A 6,595-nucleotide genomic window follows, 5' to 3' on the forward strand; every position below is an offset into this window, starting at 1 on the left:
GCGAGGCATCGCGCCATCGGTCCCTCTGGCCAACACCAGTAGGGTAAAGTGTCTTGCCCAAGGACACAATGACCAGGAGCCCGGGGATCAAACCGGCGACCTTCCGGTTACAGATTCGCTCCCCAACCCCCTTAGCCACGCTCGTCCCAATAGGGTGACAGTTGTGAACAGCACAAGCAAAACACTTTGCAGGATGTTGTTAATGCTTCTCATCTGTGTTTTCTTACATGTGTGTGTTCTTCTGTCTGTCTTTGCTTCTCTTTCTCTTGGTTTATTCAATTTCCCATCTTTTTGTTAATGGGTTCTTTCACGTTGCCTTTACTTTATGTCTTTTTCTCACCTTTGTTGTTCCTCGGTTCCAATACCTCATATATAAGCGTTTCAATCAGGTCGAGGAACACAAACAAATCATTTGTGTGTACGAAACACACTTCTGGAACAAATGGTAACAATTTCAGACGTTTTCATTGTTCATTTAGACGTTATAATAAATATATTATCAAGTTAGCTTTACTTTGCTCCATGGTTTATCTCAGTGACTGCAATGCTCCCAGGTCTTGTGGTTGCAGAAGAAGCCTAAAACATTACTCTTCTAGTTGTTATGCTGTGTTTGGCTTTCTCCAAACATGGTGCTGCACATCATAGTCAAACATCTCCACTTTGGTCTCATCTATCCAAAGACATTGTTCCACGGGTTTTATGGTTTGTTTAGATGCAATTTTGTAAACCTAAGCTGTGCTGTCATGTTAATTTTAAACCTCTTCTCTCTAAAAGTCTTTTTCTGATTGCACTTGTACAATTGTACATTTAACCTATCAACATGAGATGTAGCTCTTGTTTTTGTTTTTTCCTTAAGCATTGCACTGTCTGACCTCACCTGAATCCTCCAGAAAAACAAATTGCCAAAACTGCTGCTTTAATAAAGGTGATCACACTTGCTAGCGATGCCTGGCTGCTCTTACCCTTATAATTCTTATGGAAGCAGTGAGGCTGTACTTAATTTTTCACAGCACTGCATAGAGTCCTGTGAACACACAGAACTGTATCAGCATATCAGCAGGTTTTGGCATGAGATGGAAAACACGCAGCCAGTTTACATGATAATGGGCATTCCTAATTGGTCACACTGATCATTTGTTTACATGAGTCATGTAAACAAAAGTAGGTCCAGTGGCTCGTATGCTAAAATAGCTAACAAAAAAGCACTGGACAGCCTTTGGTTAGTAGAGAATTGGATCAGCTCTTTCTATAGATGGCATTTTGATGTTTTTGGGCCACTACACTCAGGAACTTTCAGAAGCAAAAGTGACCATTCAAATGCAACAACAGCCTCTCCCTCGTTCTTTTCTGTGGTCCCTGACTTCATTTCTCTCCTGTGATTCTTACCTGTTTTTTGTTTTGTTTTGTGTTCCCTTTAGTTTTTGCTCCTTTGGTTGTGTTTTGGATTTATTTTTAACTTGATTTTACCTTGATGTGTTTTTGTGTCAGCTGTCTTCTTTAAAGCTCACCATTTTCCCTGCCAATATTTATACCCACTTTTGTCTAAACAAGAAATCTCCTTCCTTTTGTATTGCTTACATGTTTAAGTCAACATATGCACTGAAATTGTGAAAAAAGAGAAAGAAATCACTTGCTAATCTCAGGTAGACAGGTAGAAAGTATGGAGACTAGGTTAAAAGACACCAATAATCTCAGTGATGTACATTCAATGACAGTCATACAATCTGAAAAACTCACATCGACCTTGAATATTCTCAATGTTGTATTGAACTTTAAAAAAACCCCATATAATTACTTTCTGATGCATTCACAGCCATAATTCATGTCTGCACCTTTGGTAGGTATTAGCGTTACTCTGGCAATGAAAGGAGGCAAACTGTGCACATAAATTATAATATGTGGTGTATTATATTCATCGTCTCCTATTAAACCTAATCTCCATCATCTACACACACGCTGAGAGCATGTTATTGCAACACCACAACATTGCATAGACATTTTGTGCTATGTTGTCATGGCGATCACAGGTGAAACAAAGTATTTTGAGTGAGATTATATGTGTCATGCTTTCAGCTTTGAATGGTATAACATTGTGCACCAGCGTTGCTGAGTGAAACAGTTTAGTGTTACTCTCGGGCACTCTGAGACTCTGCCTGATGTGACATTTCGGCGTCAGCACAGGCAGCCAAAAAACCTTTGTGTTCAGCGTTAACATAAATATTGTGCTCCCTCGTTTTTTTAATGTTCCAGTAGGTGAAAATAGTAACGTGTGTACAGTTGCATGTTGGATGTTATTGTATGCAAAAGAAAAACCCCTCGAACTTTTCCACATTTTGTCACATTAAAGCCACAAACATGAATCAGTTTTATTGGAATTCCACGTGAAAGACCAATACAAAGTGGTGTACACGTGAGAAGTGGAACGAAAATCCTACATGATTCCAAACATTTTTTACAAATAAATAACTGAAAAGTGGGCTGTGCATAATTATTCAGCCCCCTGAGTCAATACTTTGTAGAACCACCTTTTGCTGCAATTACAGCTGCCAGTCTTTTAGGGTATGTCTCTACCAGCTTTGCACATCTAGAGACTGAAATTGTTGCCCGTTCTTCTTTGCAAAACAGCTCCAGCTCAGTCAAATTAGAAGGACAGCATTTGTGAACAGCAGTTTTCAGATGTTGCCACAGATTCTCGATTGGATTTAGATCTGGACTTTGACTGGGCCATTCTAACACATGGATATGTTTTGTTTTAAACCACTCCATTGTTGCCCTGGCTTTATGTTTAGGGTCGTTGTCCTGCTGGAAGGTGAACCTCCGCGTCAGTCTCAAGTCTTTTGCAGACTCCAAGAGGTTTTCTTCCAAGATTCATGCACAAAAATCCATCCATCTTCCCATCAACTCTGACCAGCTTCCCTGTCCCTGCTGAAGAGAAGCACCCCCAGAGCATGATGCTGCCACCACCATATTTGACAGTGGGGATATTGTGTTCAGAGTGATGTGCAGTGTTAGTTTTCAGCCACACATAGCGTTTTGCATTTTGGCCAAAAAGTTCCATTTTGGTCTCATCTGACCAGAGCACCTTCTTCCACATGTTTGCTGTGTCCCCCACATGGCTTGTGGCAAACTGCAAACGGGACTTCTTATGGTTTTCTGTTAACAATGGCTTTCTTCTTGCCACTCTTCCATAAAGGCCAACTTTGTGCAGCGCACGACTAATAGTTGTCCTATGGACAGATTCCCCCACCTGAGCTGTAGATCTCTGCAGCTCGTCCAGAGTCACCATGGGCCTCTTGGCTGCATTTCTGATCAGCGCTCTCCTTGTTCGGCCTGTGAGTTTAGGTGGACGGCCTTGTCTTGGTAGGTTTACAGGTGTGCCATACTCCTTCCATTTCTAAATGATCGCTTGAACAGTGCTCCGTGGGATGTTCAAGGCTTGGGAAATCTTTTTGTAGCCTAAGCCTGCTTTAAATTTCTCAATAACTTTATCCCTGACCTGTCTGGTGTGTTCTTTGGACTTCATGGTGTTGTTTCTCCCAGTATTCTCTTAAACAACCTCTGACAACCTCCTCTATTTGTACTGACATTAGATTACACACAGGTGCACTCTATTTAGTCATTAGCACTCATCAGGCAATGTCTATGGGGAACTGACTGCACTCAGACCAAAGGGGGCTGAATAATTACGCACACCCCACTTTGCAGTTATTTATTTGTACAAAATGTTTGGAATCATGTATGATTTTCGTTCCACTTCTCACGTGTACACCACTTTGTATTGGTCTTTCACGTGGAATTCCAATAAAATTAATTCATGTTTGTGGTTGTAATGTGACAAATTGTGGGAAAGTTCAAGGGGGGCGAATATTTTGCAAGCCACTGTATTCTGTCTGTATTAATGAAGTTTTGTTATTTTGTCCGAAAGTTTCAGGAATGTGGGGCATGGATTTGCTGTTTATTTGGCTGTCCTCTGTAAAAGTGTGGCCTCCATGACATAAATTACTGTATATTAAACACGCACAATTAAACGTGACACTGAAGATTCAGATTGATTTTTTTCTATCCCGGAAGGGAGGTTCTGTGTAATCGTTTCCATTTGTTCATCTGTCTGTCCATTCGCAGTTTTCAAGATATCATTTTTAAACATTTGAGTGATGGTAGATATCAATAACGGTTTGAACTGAGGTGAATTTAGGTGAAAATCAGGTCAAGGCTAAGCCAAATGTTAAGATCAGTAAAAATTTGGACCATCTTCACTTGAGGGACATGGGTACCTACTAGTTTGGCTAAGCGTTTGACATTGACTTTCATTGTTAGCATCCATGGTCAAAGTTAACCTTGAAAAATCATGCAAGATATCATATGAAAGGGCATGCAGAGAGCTGTGCAACACTTTATGTCTCAGTATGTCTCACTGATGTCACATTGACACCTTAAAGTTTTTAAAATTAAAACACTGCATGAATGTATCTTAAAATCTCAACTTTTTACAGCTTATAGAAGCCAAAGATTTCAACTAATTCTTCTCCAGTCATATGGGTAAAGATAATAAAATACACAAATTTAGTATGTAATGCTTCATGATCATAGATCACAAATCACAGTCAAAGGAGTTAGGTAAAAGCTTTAGTTTCCAGTCTATCATCTCCAAACTTTAAAATAATATATTAGTCATTAAGAGAAAATGAGCACTTTCTGCGTTTGAGCTCTTGAAAACATTATGTTTTCAATACAACTTTATAATGACACAAAAAGATGAATATATACTACATTTCCATATTACCAGTGCTAAAATCAGCACAAAACATCAAAGCTTTAGTATAGCGCTTGCACTTTGTGTTGTGCTCTCTGGGTGTTCTTGTTTTCATTTTTAGAGAAAGGCAAGAAAAACTGTCATGGCTTTTGTTTTTCACAGTATTGGTTCTTATTTTTATGTTTTGACATCACTATCTGTGTTTTATAGCTGTTTATTCCTTGCTTGTTTGTTATTGTGTCTCCCTCCCACCTTTACCTTTGAGTTTTTCGTGTTTTCCCTGGATTCACGAGTTTCATCAGCTCAGCATTAAAGCATTCAGTGTTCCAGCCTCCTGTTTCCTTCATTTGGGTCCTCCGTTTAATAAAACAGCGGCTCTAATTATGATTGTATTGCATGCAGTGTCGGAATAAGGCAATTTTAGATAAAATGCATCTTCAAAAATAATAATCCGAGAGCCTCTCTTCTTTGGCTCTCGGAGGAGGCAGACACACTTTTTCTCCTCTCCCTTATCTTCCCTGCTCATGTCCTTGTCTAGTCTCGTGTTTTTTTTTGTATTACTTTTCCCTGGAACACACTCTCACAGTCTGTTTTCTAAACCTAAGAGAATTATGGATTTGATCAACTGGTCTCTGAATGCTATTGACACCCTTTTCTCAACGAGAAGTCTGAAGTCTGAAGTCTGTCATCTCGATTGTGGGCAAAAGACCTGCAACTGACAAATAAAGGCTATCTCATCTCATCTCAATAGAGACTGGGTGTTTCATATGATCAATACACTGAGGCATGCTGCTGCAGTACTCAGCAGCACAACTAGGATTACAAAAAGGTTTTCTGAGAAATGTTTTCCCTTCAAACAGACCATAGAACCACTTCATATTGCACATAAAATGGCTACTGGAAGCTTTCTATTCACTGGTGAAACAGAGTCCATACATTTCAGTTGAAGATAGTTATTTAGTTCAGGCTCTGAAAGCATTTGAGTGACAGTCCAGGGAGGAAGCCTAGAATAAAAGCTCCAGAAAGGTGATCTATGGCCGGATCCATGTAGTCCACTTGTGATTCACCATGTACCATTATGTACTCAAGATCTCCTGATGAAGGAAACCAAATTTTTTTGTCAAATTTTAAATAAATAAACGTTTAAGGGTGGATATGTAGATGGAAATATCTTGGAAATAGTTTATGACACCCTGTTTTGATGCCACAAACATTGGAGCTGTGGAACTGGATGTGATGAGAGAGGCATCTTACTAAGAAACTCAGGCAGGGAAGCAAGCTGTCGAGGTATACTCATCCTACAGTATACTCGGCTTCACTCTCTATAATTTACACAGTGAACATCATTTTGCATTAAATAACACTTCAAACTAGGCTGTGAACTCAGGAGTGTTTTACTGTGTGGTATCAAACCATTAAGGCCCCTTTTATACTGGTTTACATCCAACTTTTATAAACAGCCTATGCCAGGAGTCGGCAACCTTTCTGATGATGAGTGCCATCTAAAATTTCCTCAGAAGTCAGTGTGCCATATGATTGCATTAGCAATAAATTTAATAACGCTCTATATTATTAACAGTTACACACTATATAGACCAACTTTATAGAATTATATTTGAACAGATCAGCTATTTTGAAAAAAAAAAATACACTTTTTATTAATAACAAGAACTCCATAACAGCAAATGAACTGTACAACAGAAAATGCAAAGGCCATTTATGGTCTCCTCAAAACAACGATAAGAGACACAGGTCTCAGAGTGTCCAGCATTCAGATGGCTACCTGAGGACACTCTTCGTGTGAGAGAAAATCTGCTCACACAGATATGTAGAGCCAAATAC

This window comes from Neolamprologus multifasciatus, chromosome 6 (assembly GCF_963576455.1).
Source record: "Neolamprologus multifasciatus chromosome 6, fNeoMul1.2, whole genome shotgun sequence".
NCBI classification, from domain to species: domain Eukaryota; kingdom Metazoa; phylum Chordata; class Actinopteri; order Cichliformes; family Cichlidae; genus Neolamprologus; species Neolamprologus multifasciatus.